This window comes from Panulirus ornatus, chromosome 66, assembly GCF_036320965.1.
Source record: "Panulirus ornatus isolate Po-2019 chromosome 66, ASM3632096v1, whole genome shotgun sequence".
Lineage (NCBI taxonomy): Eukaryota > Metazoa > Arthropoda > Malacostraca > Decapoda > Palinuridae > Panulirus > Panulirus ornatus.
Window position 1 is genome coordinate 19190778 of NC_092289.1, and position 15268 is coordinate 19206045.

The 15268-nt window shown below is 45.3% G+C and overlaps 1 protein-coding gene across 7 annotated transcripts in view; it reads left to right on the forward strand.

Moving 5' to 3' along the window:
• The window catches only part of LOC139746895 (uncharacterized), a 589528-nt gene that overhangs the window by 153404 nt on the left and 420856 nt on the right, over window positions 1-15268 (forward strand). Inside the window, exon 1 of one of the 7 annotated variants that reach the window (XM_071658571.1) lies at window positions 13480-13846. The exons of 1 other annotated variant lie outside the window; for it this stretch is intronic. The gene's annotated coding sequence lies outside the window, so the exon portion shown is untranslated. Of the gene's footprint in view, window positions 1-13479; window positions 13847-15268 lie in introns of those variants that run through there. 5 more of the 7 variants (XM_071658563.1, XM_071658565.1, XM_071658569.1 and 2 more) reach the window with 5 other exon arrangements.

A 15268-nucleotide genomic window follows, 5' to 3' on the forward strand; every position in this document is an offset into this window, starting at 1 on the left:
GAGAGATCGTGAAAAATTGACAGGAAAGGTAAAAGACCCAAGAGGAAAAATACATAAACCAGTTAAGAAACAATAACAGTAAACAAACGAAACAAAAAAAAATTACGACACAGATTTAAGAAGAAAAAAAAAGGGTTAAAAAGGAGGAAAAAAAATATGTTGAAGATCTTTAGCCTCTCAGACGCGTCTTGTGTTGACGGAAGGGACGACAAGCGATCCCAATATTTGGCTGCCATAAAGTGTGGTGGGATGTTAGCGCCATCCCAGGGGATAGAGATGGAGGATAGACCATCCCACTCGACTCTATATACAAATATGTGTGTGTGTGTGTGTGTGTGTGTGTGGGTAGTGATGGCCGCTTTTGGTCGAAATTTGGTCTAGAGGGAGAGGTGGACACGAGTGTGACCATCGCGACCAATCAGAGTGACACACGATTGGTGGGGTTCCATCACGCCCCCGCGAGCCAATCAGAGCGACACGCTCACACACACACACACACACACACACACACACACACACTCAGGGTCATCGCCTCTTCTTCCTCCCTCAGAACCGCTTTGTACAATCAGGAGATACGTGCCTGCCCAGCACAGATTGGCCGACCGGCTGTTCGTCTGTCTCTCTGTCCGTCTGTCCCTCTCTCTCTGTCTGTCTGTCTAGCTGGCTGGCTGGTTCTCTGTCTGTCTGTCCCTCTGTCTCTCTCTCTATCTGTCTGGCTGTTCGTCTGTCTTTCTGTCCGTCTGTCCCTCTCTCTCTGTCTGTCTGTCTGGCTGGCTGGCTCTCTGTCTCTCTCTCTCTCTGTCTGTCTCTCTGTCTGGCTGGCTACCAGCTGGGTTAGTCAGCGAACTAAAACTACGTTTGAGAATAAAGTTGATACATAAATTTCACGTCCCCCTCCCCCCGACTGACTACCCTCTACCAACGCCTTCGTAATTAACGAAGCTGAACGGGGATTCCTCCTTCATGTATCCACTCTCTCGCTCTTCTGTTCACTTCCATACATGGGTTTCTCTATGTCTGCGGTCGCCTCTGTTATCACATCTAGCCTCGAATTGATCCACTAGTCTGTTGCTGCTCGTATACGTCTGGTTTCCATGGTGTACTCACTCTTGTCAGCCTTGAAAACAGTGATCTTTGGCGATCAACGTGGGAGAAACAGATGTTATCTTTACCATAGATATGTTTCGTGGATTCTTCCCTTGCGATTCGAACCCTGGGACTATTGTACTCCAGCGAATCACCGTAAGATCCGCTCTAGCCACTGCCAGAGCCACAATCCTGATTAGGTGGGGGTGATTGGGGGGCAGAGAAGGGAGAGGGAAGGAGAAGCCTCGGATTGGAAGAATAACATTCATTTTTCCTCTGATTGAGAAGAATGTTTGAGAAACGATCGTGAATTTCCCCCTTCCATAGCGGACGTTCCTCAACTCCTTTGTGGCCGAAGACGTGGACTAAGTCGTTCATAACTTTGGCTTCAGGTAATAATACAATAACCATGGTACGCTGCGAGGGGGGAGGGGAAGGAAATTTGTAACTGTTTCTTATCTTTTATGTCGAAGAGTTTCTGATGAATCTGAGACAACGGATGGGTCTGGCCATCCCTGGTCCTGCTCCTGCTCCTGTTGCTCCTGCTACTGTTGCTCCTGCTTCTACTGTTGCTCTTGCTTTTGTCGCTCTTGCTACTGTTGGTGCTAATGTTGCTCCTTCTACTCTTGCTCCTGCTACTGTTGCTGCTACTACTGTTGGTGCTACTACTGTTGCTGCTGTTACTTTTGCTGCTACTACTGTTACTGCTACTACTGTTGCTGCTGTTACTTTTGCTCCTTCTACTGTTGCTCCTACTACTGTTGCTGCTACTACTGTTGCTGCTACTGTTGCTGCTGCTACTGTTGCTGCTACTACTGTTGCTCCTACTACTGTTGCTCCTACTACTGTTGCTGCTACTACTGTTGCTGCTACTGTTGCTGCTGCTACTGTTGCTGCTACTACTGTTGCTCCTACTACTGTTGCTCCTACTACTGTTGCTGCTACTACTGTTGCTGCTGCTACTGTTATTGAACGAAGGGGAACGGTTGCAAGTTCGTCTGTAAGGGAAGGCTTGTGGTGTTAGGAGACCAGGGCCGGAGACTTAAGAGAATTTGGAGAGCTGATGGTATAATATCTTAGTAATGTCAGGTGTGTGAGATGATGATATACTCAACAGAATGATGTACTATGACAGAATGATTTAGAGCGATGGTTGAGGTGTGTTATGGTTTCTCGTGGGATGATAACCGCTGTCTATGGAGGGCGTACCATGTGTCGCTGGTGCATGCATGCATGGCGCGTCCAGCAACAGTCATGCAGGCAGTGCATGACCCGTCCGTTTAACCTCCCCCCCCCCCCCCTCTCTCTCTCTCTCTCTCTCTCTCTCTCTCTCTCTCTCTCTCTCTCTCTCTCTCTCTCTCTCTCTCTCTCTCTTTTTTTTCTTTTTTTTTCTATTTTGTCTCACCTCCCGGGAGCAGAGACCAGTGTTCTTAGGATGGTAGTCACGCCCCGCGGACCACCTCTCTCCAGGCCCCAACACCCTCTGCAGCGCCCTGCTGCCCTTAGCATACCAAGTACGTACGTACGGGGGTAGGAAGGGCCCCTCGTCCCTCCACCACCCCTTCCTCTCCACCCCCCCTGTGGTCTCACCTTGGCGCCTCTCTCTCTCTCTCTCTCTCTCTCTCTCTCTCTCTCTCTCTCTCTCTCTCTCTCTCTCTCTCTCCCCTTCCAATGGTCTTCTGATCTTTAATCAAATTTCCATCGTTTTTTTTTTCTTCTTCATCATCTTCATCTTCTTCTCGATATTCTAATCATCTTTTTCACACATTTTGCAGCTATTTCTTTCTTCGTTTGTCTTCTTATTACATTCTCCTCTCCTCACCTTCTTACCCCTTTCTCATTCCTCCCTCATTTTCCTTCCACTACATCTCCCACTTCTTAGTTCTCCCCTGACTTCAATAACACACACACACACACACACCTCTCCCCACCCCACCTCAGGGGACGACAACCCCTCCACGCAGAGATCCGTTCGTGTGTGTGTATGTGTGTGTGTGTGTGTGTGTGTGTGTGTGTGTGTGTGTGTGTGTGTCCTTCTCCCCTACTGAAGGGGGAAGTCCTCCTTTCCCTCTGTGCTCACGAAGGATCCACCTCACACCACCAGCAGTCTCGTCCACTCTTCATTCTAACTCCTCAACGGTAATCAGTGTTAGGTATCATTGTTACCATACGAATAGGCGATTGCTGCCCTCCACACTCGCCCCTTTTCGTAGCCTCAGCTACATCAACTTACCCGTCGATATTCGTGCGTACGAATGAGCTGTCTTATAGTACGCCTTTCGTGACTTACCGGTAGATATTCGTGCGTACGAATGAGCTGTCTTATGGTACGCCTTTCGTGACTTACCGGTAGATATTCGTGCGTACGAATGAGCTGTTTTATGATACGCCTTTCGTGACTTACCCGTCGATATTCGTGCGTAGGAAGGAGCTGTTTTATGGTACGCCTTTCGTGACTTACCGGTAGATATTCGTGCGTACGAATGAGCTGTTTTATAGTACTCCTTTCGTGTGTTTTTTTGTTTTTTTTTTCCCTTTCTAAGCGCCTGCGTCGATTGAATGTCGGTCATATTAATGGTAAATGTTGTTTGGCCGGGAACGGCACTCTGGAGCGAATGGCTATTTTGCCGGTGGAGCGTGTTGACTTCCCTGACGCTATTAAGAGTCATTTCGTGTTTGATTTATATGGTTTCCCGGTCTTTCTGCCTGCAGAGGGGGAGTGTTCTGCCGATGACCAAAATCCGACCTAACGTGACCAGGAATGAACCCAAACCTGACCTGACCTGACCTGAACTTTTGACACAACGAAGAGATGAAAGAATGAGAGAAAACCATCCTTCGTAGGAGCACATAATCATAGACCATCGGGTCTCTTCTGTCATCTGTCTTCTCCATGTACTTACACAGCATCAGGTCTTGTGTTATCTGATGTACTTCCACAGCATCAGGTCTTGTGTTATCTGGTTTTCTCGCGTCCTTCCTTGTTGTGTCCTCCACAGCACAGATAACCTGGTCATAGACCATCAAAAGGTCTTCTGTTAAATCCTTCGTAGAAGCACATAATCATAGACCATCGGGTCTTCTGTCATCTGTCTTCCCCATGTACTTCCACTGCTCTGGTCTCTTGGCACTATTCCATGGGAATTCTGGCACCATCCAGTCACTACAGAAATGAAAGCTGAGATGGGAAGAGCACTGAGGGAAAAAAGAAATATGTGTGTATTTTTTACATACACATTATTCTGCTTTTATGCAAATTAGATCTGTTTTACTGTCACATGAATGCATGAACTTATATATACATTTTGGTCTCTCTCTCTCTCGTTACGCCTCTAAACCACAATTCTAATTATTGTACATGTTTCGTTATTGGGGTAATTTGTATAATAATTCTTTCTTTCATTCATAAAGTGATTTTCTACCATGATGGAAGACATTGCCGTCTTCATGATAATGGAAAATTAAAATCAAATGTTAACGTTATTTTTTTTTTGGGGGGGGGGGGGCTCTCAGAAGTCGTGTTGCTTAAGGAAATTGCCTATTGTGTAATTTGGGAAAGACAGACATGAGTCTTTTGAAGCTCAAATTGGCCATTATATTATGTCAAATGGTAATTAGTTTTCGTAATCACTGAGACGATAAATGCAAGGGAAAAAAAAAACTTATTTAATTTCCGTTTAAGTAGAATTTGCACAAGTGTCGACAAGTGGGTTACTTAAGAGCATTTAAGTACGTAAGTTGCCAAGATCATTCTTTGTTTACTTGTGATTTTATATGTGATTACTTTATATAAGTTTTGTGTGTTTGTGTGTGTGTGTGTGTGTGTGTGTGTGTGTGTACAACAAACTCATAAATCTATAAAGAAAAAAAAAATATATATGTCTGTAGTAATTACTGTCAAATAAAGCTCCAAAACTGGCCAAAATAGGAATGACAGTTATATATTATTGTCCAATAGAAAAATATTATAATCATGGTAGAACAGCGCAAATCCCTTAGTAATTATAACATGTGTTTTATGCCCGTGTCCAGACTAGCTATGACATACCATTATACCGAGGGAACCATTATTATATATATATATATATATATATGTGCCCCCCTTCCCCCAAAGCGGCTTACAGCTAATGGTGCCTCACCCCCCTATTGTTTTACCCTTATTTTATCTCATTATAATGTTTTCCTACTTCGTGTGGCAGCGGGGGTTGAGGCCTCTCCCAATGAATTATATTACAGTAGCGATTATGTACGTCTGATTCATATATTTGCTAATGATTTTCTCCCCTCCCGAAGGTCAGATTCATCTAGGCAAAACTCGAAGTCTAGAGACGTTATTGTCTCTCTGATGTATATATATATATATATATATATATATATATATATATATATATATATATATATATACGAATAAAGTGAATATGAACGCGCACCTTCATAGAACATACAAACCTCCAACAGCCAGGATCGAACCCGGGACCCCTGTGCAAGAGGCAGGCTAGGCTAGCGGTTAGCATACCTGCCTCTTGCACAGGGGTCCCGGGTTCGATCCTGGCTGTTGGAGGTTTGTATGTTTTATATATATATGTATATATTGGAAAGGATCACAATTTTTTTGCGCGTGATCAAGTATATTCCCACGGGTCCACGGGGAAGATGAAACACCATAAGTTCCCAAGTGCACTTTCGTGTAATAATCACATCATCAGGGGAGACACAAGAGAGAAATATAACAGTCACGTTGATATACAACGAAGAGACGTAGCTAGGACGCCATTTGGTAAACAAGTGACTACCCGAATGGAGGTTGAGTGCGTTCGAGTCTGGCAAGAAGCGTATCATGAACTTATGATGTGGACGGTGATACACTTAGATCATACTCCTAATCATTATAAGTAACTGTAAATTGTATAATGATATGAATTCGATTATCATGCGTTTGTCACGATGAGGTAAATCATCCCCAGCGATTAATTAATTACCTAAGACATTAATTACAGATGTGTCATTTATATCTCTGACTTAATATTTTATGGTGAGAATTTATAAGATATTCGCTAAAGGCAAGGATTTATTTTTTTGTTTTTCTATCACATGGAACTTTTGTGTGTAATGCAGGCTGCGTAAGTTTACAATTCGCATCTTAGGTTCAGCGTTGCACTATATCTATTGAGCTAAAGGGTTCGTGGGTTCGATTCCCACAAGGGTATATATATATATATATATATATATATATATATATATATATATATATATATATATATATATATATATACTCTTGTTTTTTTTATTTTCCAAAAGAAGGAACAGAGAAGGGGGCCAAGTGAGGATATTCCCTCAGAGGGCCCAGTCCTCTGTTCTTAACTCTACCTTGCTAACGCGGGAAATGGCGAATAGTTTGAAAGAAAAAGAAAGATATATATACTCGTTAACCCCAAAGAGACCATCATCAGTCCTTACCATCTAACATCAGTCAGAGAAAAAAAAGAAATCGAACAAAAAAATTGTTATCTTTTTTCCCGAACACAAATAGATATCTTTTTTTTTACCTAGGGATTGCCGACTGTCATAAATATCCGAACACTCTTTTTTTTTTTTAAATCTATCGTAAATATTGGAATGATATGTTGCCTTTCGCTTTTAACTACGGCAAAATGTTATGAATTGTTATACTTTACTGGGTCTTCACTGGGAATAGATAAGCGTGATAGATTTCATCTGGTCGTCTCTATACACATTAGAGTAGTCTGGCAGCAGTCCATAGCAGTTCGTAATATCAAACCACCTCAGTTTTATTCAACAACTACAAAAAAAGACAAAAAGTAAAAACGGAGTGATAATATTAGCGGACAGTTTGAAGGCGGACACACGAAGTCAGTGTGTGTGTGTGTGTGTGTGTGTGTGTGTGTGTGTGTGTGTGTTATGTAAACAAAAAAATATTTAATTTACTCGCATCTCTCAACGGGACCTGAGCTCGAGCCCATAAATTTCACCGTTGTCACCACCGAGTGAAGCAATAAATAGATGGACTTATAAAGTCACACTTGTAGATTCTCCCTAACAGCTCAACAACCACCAACCCCTCCCCCCCCCTTCCCTCCTCCCCTCTTTCATAACCACCACTCACCCCCCTCCCTTCCATCCCTCCGTCCGGGCTGGTTAATTCGCGTCTTAAATCATCCACACCAACACGGCTGCGCCGCCTTGTGTCGTCATCGGGTTAATCTTCCTTGTACAATTTGTTGGATACGAGTGAAAAAAAAGATTACCCTCTCACACGCGAGTATCTGTGTATGGTTTCATCCTCTGCGACACACAGCGATCCTACGGACGGGGTTAGTAGAATGTGTGTGTTGAAGTTGTGATTATGATGTGAGTGATAATGATAGAAATAATATGATAATGATAATGATACTAATAATGATAATAGTAATAGTAATGATAATGATAATAATAATAATAATAATAATGATAATAATAATGATAATAATAATGATAATAACAATGATGATTATAAAAACAATGATGATGATAATAATGATAATTACTATCATTATTGTAATAATAATCATTATAACAATTTCAATAAGAATGACATCTCTGTATACTTAATATTCTTGCAAGGTTTACTAGTAGCATCGAGAGTAAACCCGCACATATCCAATTCTAACTATCGTGCACAATGCGCCAAAACCAGTGCCCACCATCTACAGCCAAGCCCCACAGACCACTCTGTGGTTTATCCTCACCTCTTCACTTACCCTGTTTTAGCCCACTGACAGATACTCCCACCCAACCTTCCCCACCATGCCATGTCGATTTGATCCATTCTATCCAGTGCTAGCCTCTCACTCTCCTGAATGTTTAAGCCCCGGTACCCCAAAGCCCCCCTTAAGCCCATCCTTCCATCTTTTTTTGGTATCTTCTTTTCCTTCGCTTCCACCATATCTGACGTATGTGTCCTCTTTGTCAGTCCTTCGTTACTAATGTTTTTTTTACATACCCAGTCCATTTTTAGCACATTCTGGTCGGCCGCCAGGCCACGTTATCTTCCTCATCTCTCTCTCTCTCTCTCTCTCTCTCTCTCTCTCTCTCTCTCTCTCTCTCTCTCTCTCTCTCTCTCTCTCTCTCTCTGTGTCATACCATACACGATCACTCCGTCCCACAACAAGTATTGTCTTTTGGCATTTCATTTTCCAACGCAACCAATCTCTTCCTTTGCTTTGCATTCATTGTCTACGAATCACATCGACACAACACCATCGGGACTACTATTCCACATGCTTTTCTTGAAGTTCCTCAATACATTTCAACCCCATAACTTATCTGTCCTTTTCTGTCAACCCCCACAACTTTCTCTCGAACTCTTGCCGTCTTTCTCTTGTATTCCTCCTAATCACATTCTATCCTTCCTTTTAGTTTCCGTTAGTGCGCCTCCCTTTCTTTTTTACAGTGGAATTAACTTCCTCAGTTCCACCACTCATTACCCTTTATCAAATATTTTCACGTTCCCCATTCCGCATGCTACACATGCCATCCACACGTTTGATGAAGCACTACTGCTCTGAACTCTTCACTCACATCTAGTTAGTTCTTTCACTCTTATGTCATTCTTCACTCAGTCCCCATTAGTATCTCACTACTCACGTCTCTCTCTCTTTTTCTCTTTTTTTTTACCAACCTGTTCACTTCCACCATTACCCTCCACGCATTCATCATCCTCTCTCTTCCTAACCCACCACAAAACTATTATACTTACCACCACCAAGAAGTGATCAGATATTCCACCTGTTGCTCCTCTCAGCATATTTACATCCAACAGCCTCTCCTTTGCACACCTGTCGATCAAAACGTAATCCAGTAATGCTTGTTGACCCCGAAACTCCACTCGCCCACGTATATTCATGTACCTGCCTTTTTTTAGACCAGTGTATTCTCGGTCACCAATCCTCTCTCAGCCCATAACAGAGAATTTTCTTTTTTTTCTTTTCACTCACCTATACGGCAGGTCATCATATTCTCCCCCGCTTTATGCCCTGCGTCGCTACATCACCAGCACATCCCTAACACTAGGATTCGATCCCATGCATCAAAATGATAGAACACTCACTCACTTCCACTTAAAAGATACACTCCTCTCATCTTCACTTCTCTCAACTGTGTATCAGTAAGTACAATCACCCATACACTTTCATCCTAGCTAAGAGCCATCTTGGATATCACTGCCTTACACTTTTTCACACAGCCCCTACAGCTTGCTTTCACACAGCGCCACAGCTTGCTTTCACACAGCGCCACAGCTTGCTTTCACACAGCCCCTACAGCTTGCTTTCACACAGCGCCACAATTAGTTCCTCGCCCTTGCCTCTCAATTCATTATTATTATTATTGTTATTATTATCATTATTGTTATTATCATTATCATCGTTTTTATTATTATCATTATTATTATCATTATTATTATTATTATTATTATTATTATTATTATTATTATTATTATTATTGTTATTATTATTATCATTATTGATGATAGTGATGATGATGATAATGATAATACACCTGTACATGTTCACGTACACTAGGGTTTAGCGAAGATGAGGGTGTCGATACGTTGAAAATGTATTGAAGGTGAGAGTGCAAAGGCGATGAAAGTGAAATGAAGATGAGTGTATTGAATAAGGACTTTTACCTGACCTACACCCGTTATGTTGTAGTGAAGATAAAGCCGTAATGACGTCAGGAGTTCAGTGAGGAGGTGGGTGTAGTAAAGATGACCTTTGACCTGTCGTGCAAGCTGAACGTGAAAGAAATATACAGGATATGAAATACAGAGTATTGCTGAAAGGTCATCAGAAGTTAAATGTGGAATTCTCAATGAGGAGGATGAGTTAGCTGCCAATTATGTTATCAAAATGATTTACATCTTTTTTTTCTACCCTATTTTTAATCTACGATGGTTGGCTTTTAATAAGTGTGCGAATTAGATGTATATACATATCTTTTTGCCCTTATTCTGATCTCTCGTTTGATAGTGATCAAACGTCTGACATTTTTTTTTTTTTCCACATGGATCATTCTTTTCTTCTTTTTTTTTCTGCCCCTACCTCATTTACACATACGAGATTAGATGCCACCTGAGGGAGGGGGGGGGTCTTTAAGAGAGAGAGAGAGAGAGAGAGAGAGAGAGAGAGAGAGAGAGAGAGAGAGAGAGAGAGAGAGACTGACTGACTGACTGACTGACTCTCTCTCTCTCTGTGTCTGTCGCATGCCGTGTTGTTATGGGAACAGATCAAAATGCCTGATAAGCTCCACAGCTCCCTACCTACCTACCACCCACCTCCTTCCCTCCCTCCCTCCTTCGTCAGGCACTTCGGAAAGCCTTTATATCAGCGAGGCAGGGGGCACCGCGCCCCCGCCCCCCTGGACTTAGCCCAATTAGCGGAGCTGAGTACATCATCTTATCGACCACGAAGGAGGACGATTGGTCGGGGGGCCCCTCTCTGTGTGTATGTGTGTGTGTGTGTGTGTGTGTGTGTATCACGTAGTCATGATTTGTGTCTTGACCTCAGGACACACACACGAGTGTGTACGTGATCAATCCGTGGCGTTTGGTCGTGTCGTCAGCTCAAAGCGGCGGTGTGTGTGGGGGGTGTACGGACCGCCATGGCGACCTGAGGGTCTGTGTGTGTGTGTGTGTGTGTGTGTGTGTGTGTCTGTTGCATTCGGACTTGGTAACACCTCGGGGAGGGGGGATGGGGGGGAGGGTAGTTGTCGTGGTGGTACGGGCCACCATGGCGACCTGAGGGTGTGTGTGTGTGTGTGTGTCTGTTGCATTCGGACTTGGTAACACTCCGGAAAGGGGGAGGTTGTTGTCGTGTCGAGACTTCGAGACACATGAAGGGTTGTTGTTGTTGTTGTTGTTGGGGGGGGGGGGGTTTCATAACACTTGGGGAGGGGGGGTAGGGGTAAGGTTGGGAGGTTTGGGTTGTCGTTACGAAACCTCACAACCCTAGCGAAGCCGTGGTGTCTCCCGTTATCACAACACTGATGTAGTGTACCTTTGTCGAGACTTCATTAACGTAGTTTACCTGTGTCGAGACTTCATTAACGTAGTTTACCTGTGTCCAGACTTCATTAACGAAGTTTACCTGTGTCGAGACTTCATTAACGTAGTTTACCTGTGTCGAGACTTCATTAACGTAGTTTACCTGTGTCGAGACTTCATTAACGTAGTTTACCTGTGTCGAGACTTCATGAACGAAGTTTACCTGTGTCGAGACTTCATTAACGTAGTTTACCTGTGTCGAGACTTCATGAACGTAGTTTACTTGTGTCGCGACTTCATTAACGTAGTTTACCTGTGTCGAGACTTCATTAACGTAGTTTACCTGTGTCGAGACTTCACAACACAAGTCGTCATTGTGGAGACCTGGCACCACGAGCGGAGCTTCTCGTGTCGTAACCCCACAGCACGAATGTTGCCACCTTCTACCATACGTTCCTCGCGAAGGTAGTTTTCGCCAACGAGCAAATTATCTATTAAAAGACCAATCCACTTGTTTGCAGACAGATTAAACGACGGACTGACATGGGCGTTTATGACCGCAACGAGGAAGGGGGGGGGAGGGGTAGGGTGTTTAACAAAGCCATTAGAAAGGTGGTTAAGTACAATGTACTAATTACGTTGTTGTAAGGCTTTTCTACGGTCTATTTGTTATCCAGAACACAATGTGCTAAATTGTGCTTCATACCTTTATTTATCGTTGTTGTTGTTGTTGTTATTGCTGTAATTACCACAATGTGCTAAAAGTGCGCTGGGTTATTTGCTGCTCGCCACAAGTAAATAGGAACGTATTAAATTTAGCGCTTCTCCCGAACGCGACAGAGCGACCCTTTGGGCGCAACGGTACGACTTTTTTGAGCATAAGCAAGACCAAAGAAAACAAACCATAGGTCGTATCGCCGTGCCCAAGGGTCGTACCATTGTCGTTAATGGTCGTACAGTCGTGTTCAAGGGTCGTCAAGCCGTGCTCAAAGGTCGTATCATTGTCGTTAATGGTCGTACAGTCGTGTTCAAGGGTCGTCAAGCCGTGCTCAAAGGTCGAATCGTCGTCGTTAATGGTCGTACAGTCGTGTTCAAGGGTCGTCAAGCCGTGCTCAAAGTTCGAATCATCGTCGTTAATGGTCGTACAGTCGTGTTCAGGGGTCGTCAAGCCGTGCTCAAAAGGTCGTATCATTGTCGTTAATGGTCGTACAGTCGTGTTCAGGGGTCGTCAAGCCGTGCTCAAAGTTCGAATCATCGTCGTTAATGGTCGTACAGTCGTGTTCAAGGGTCGTCAAGCCGTGCTCAAAGGTCGAATCATCGTCGTTAATGGTCGTACAGTCTTGCTCAGGGGTCGCCAAGTCGTGCGCTCAGAGGCCTTGCCTTGTTGATCAAAGAGCGGTCAACAGGAGTGTCACAAAGTCGTTAGCATTCTGTCGTGCCATAGTGTATAGTGTATAGTGTATAGTGCATGGTGTATCGGGGTCTTCGGAACAGTCAAGGAGGGCGAGAGGTGTGAAAGAGATAGAATGAATTGAACCAACATGGTGTGTGGGGAGCGACGCGCTGTCGACGGAATGAAACGGGGAAATATGAAGCGGTCAAGGTACACCATGGCTTAGTCTCTGTAAGGGACATGTGTATAGATGGTTGGCTCTAGTTTCGCTACATCGTACACCGACAGTTGAAGAGTGGATGGATGTGCGCGCATTATGCAGCCATTCTTCGTTTGACGCACACCGACTTCACGACCGATCCGGCCAGACGATACGATCGCACACAACAAGCATTATTCGTCCTTTTCTTTTCCCACCCACCCACCTCCCACCCACCCCACACATAACGTCCCCAAGTGTGTTTTGCAAGCAAACCGGTATGAGGACTGCAAGCGGAGTGCTTGGCAGTGCATATCACCTCACTAGAGATCATGTTCTGCGGGGGGGGGGGCGCGCTCAAAACCCCCCTTCACCCCCCCCAAGCGATGCAGGCCGCCCCCCCCGCGCGACGGCCACAAAGCAAAGGCATCTTGCAAAGGCAAGCAGGCTGGCCCGTGCCGCAAAGCAGTGCCACACATACTAGTGGATATATATATTCACACAGACAGATCGAACTGTATCTTTCAAGATCTCGCGAGGATATAAGACTCGAGCTTTACGAGCAAACACACACACACACACACACACACACACACACACACACACACACACACCTGCGTGTCTCCCGCAAGCAAAACCACAGTGCGACCCGACGTACTAGTAAGGAAGAAGAGGAGGAGGAGGAGGAGGGTGAGGAGGAAGGAGGAGGGAGGAGGAGGAGGAGGAGGTAGATGAGCGAGGAGGAGGAGGGGGGGGCCCAGCGAGCAGCGACGCGACCCAGCAGACAGGGGCGTCCGGAAAGCGCACTGGCTCAGTGTTGACTTGGCTGTGGGAGGGTGAACGTGCGTCGTGGCCACTCTCCGATTACGCCTTCGCCGACGACCCGCTAGTTTTTCCGCCCGTGGGCCACCTGCGCCTTAACGGGCCGCTCGTGCTCGCTAAACAAGGGGTTTTCTCCCCCCACCCCTCTTCCTCCTCCTCCTCCCCACACCCCCCTTGGCTCGTTCGTCCGTGCGAAAAGGGGCCTGTCCGTTGTCGCGTTTGTGACCACCGAATAAGCTCATGAAGCCAGGCGTGTGCTGGTTTGGCCTCAACATCAGCTGGACCTGTTCTTCCATAGTGATCTGTAAGTCCTCTCCCGCAGGGAGATCCAAACCCTTCCTTTCGGGCATAAAGTGTTAGGGTAGATTTTGGATTTTTCCTTCATCTTTTTTTGTACTTTCTCATTTTGAAGTGTGTGTGTGTGTGTGTGTGTGTGTGTGTGTGTGTGTGTGTGTGTGTGTGTGTGTAGGTGGTGAGGAGAGATAAGCCTGGGATAGGGTGGCAGGACACTCGTGAACCAATCGTGAGGTAGGGTTAACAATGCGAATACCATTTTTTTTCCTCCCTTTTTTTTTTCCTTTTACCATTGCAATCTCAGCGGTCGTGAGGTGGTCGTCTGACTTGGTCTCCAAGTCGCGCAAAAGAAAGAAGGAAGGAATGAAGGAAGGAAAGGGAGGGAGGGAGGGAAGGAAGGAAGGGAAGGTCCGCATTGGACACATCAAGCGATTCAATTTCTCATCTCCCGTGAGTGGCCTTAAGAAGTTTCTCAAGAGACGCTCGTGTAAGATAGCGTCCGCCGTAAAATATCATCGATCCCCCCCCCATTATTTCCTAGGTCTCTGGCTTTATGTCTGGGGAGGAGGAGGAGGAGGAGGAGAAGAGAGCTTTCCTCAATGGTGTGGAATTAATCGCCCGGAGTGAGCGAAGAAGGAATTCCCGGTGTCAAGAGGAGGCGGCCGAAGACGTCCCTCCTCCAACTCCTTTGGTGAACTATCGCCCCGTTTGAGATGGTCCGACTCATTCTTTCTTTCCTCCTCCTCCACCCACCCACCCACCCCTCTTCTTCGCCTCTCCCGAATCCAGTTCATATCTAGTACCGGAGTCTAGACGATTGGACCCATATATATTTTTTTTATCCTTCTTCCTCCGAACTGTCTCGCTCTCCTCTTCCCTTTTTCTGCTCCTCGTTTCTTCCCCAAAGGAGGAATGATGATATCTCTTACAATATCCCACGGCGTCTTTGAGACTTTACGGTCCGTGTGTGTGTGTGTGTGTGTGTGCTAATACCATACCATAAAGCAAGCGCTCTGTGTGTGTGTGTGTGTGTGTGAGCGCACACGCACGCACGGGGCGCTACTGTGAGCGGAAAAGACCTCTCTCTCTCTCTCTCTCTCTCTCTCTCTCTCTCTCTCTCTCTCTCTCTCTCTCTCTCTCTCTCTCTCTCTCTCTCTCCTGGAGACGGGTGAATTACTCTGGGAAATTCTTCCAGTAAAGTACGAGGACATCTTGGATCCTCCCCAGGGCGCGGGTCTAACCCAGGAGGTCGTGCGACCATTCACCAAGATCTGTGTCCACAGCTCCCCCCCCTCTCTCTCTCTCTCCCACGAGTTTCGTCTGGTCTCTCTCTCTCTCTCTCTCTCTCTCTCTCTCTCTCTCTCTCTCTCTCTCTCTCTCTCTCTCTCTCTCTCTCTCTCTACGTTCATTCATTCCTCCTCGTGCAGGAGGC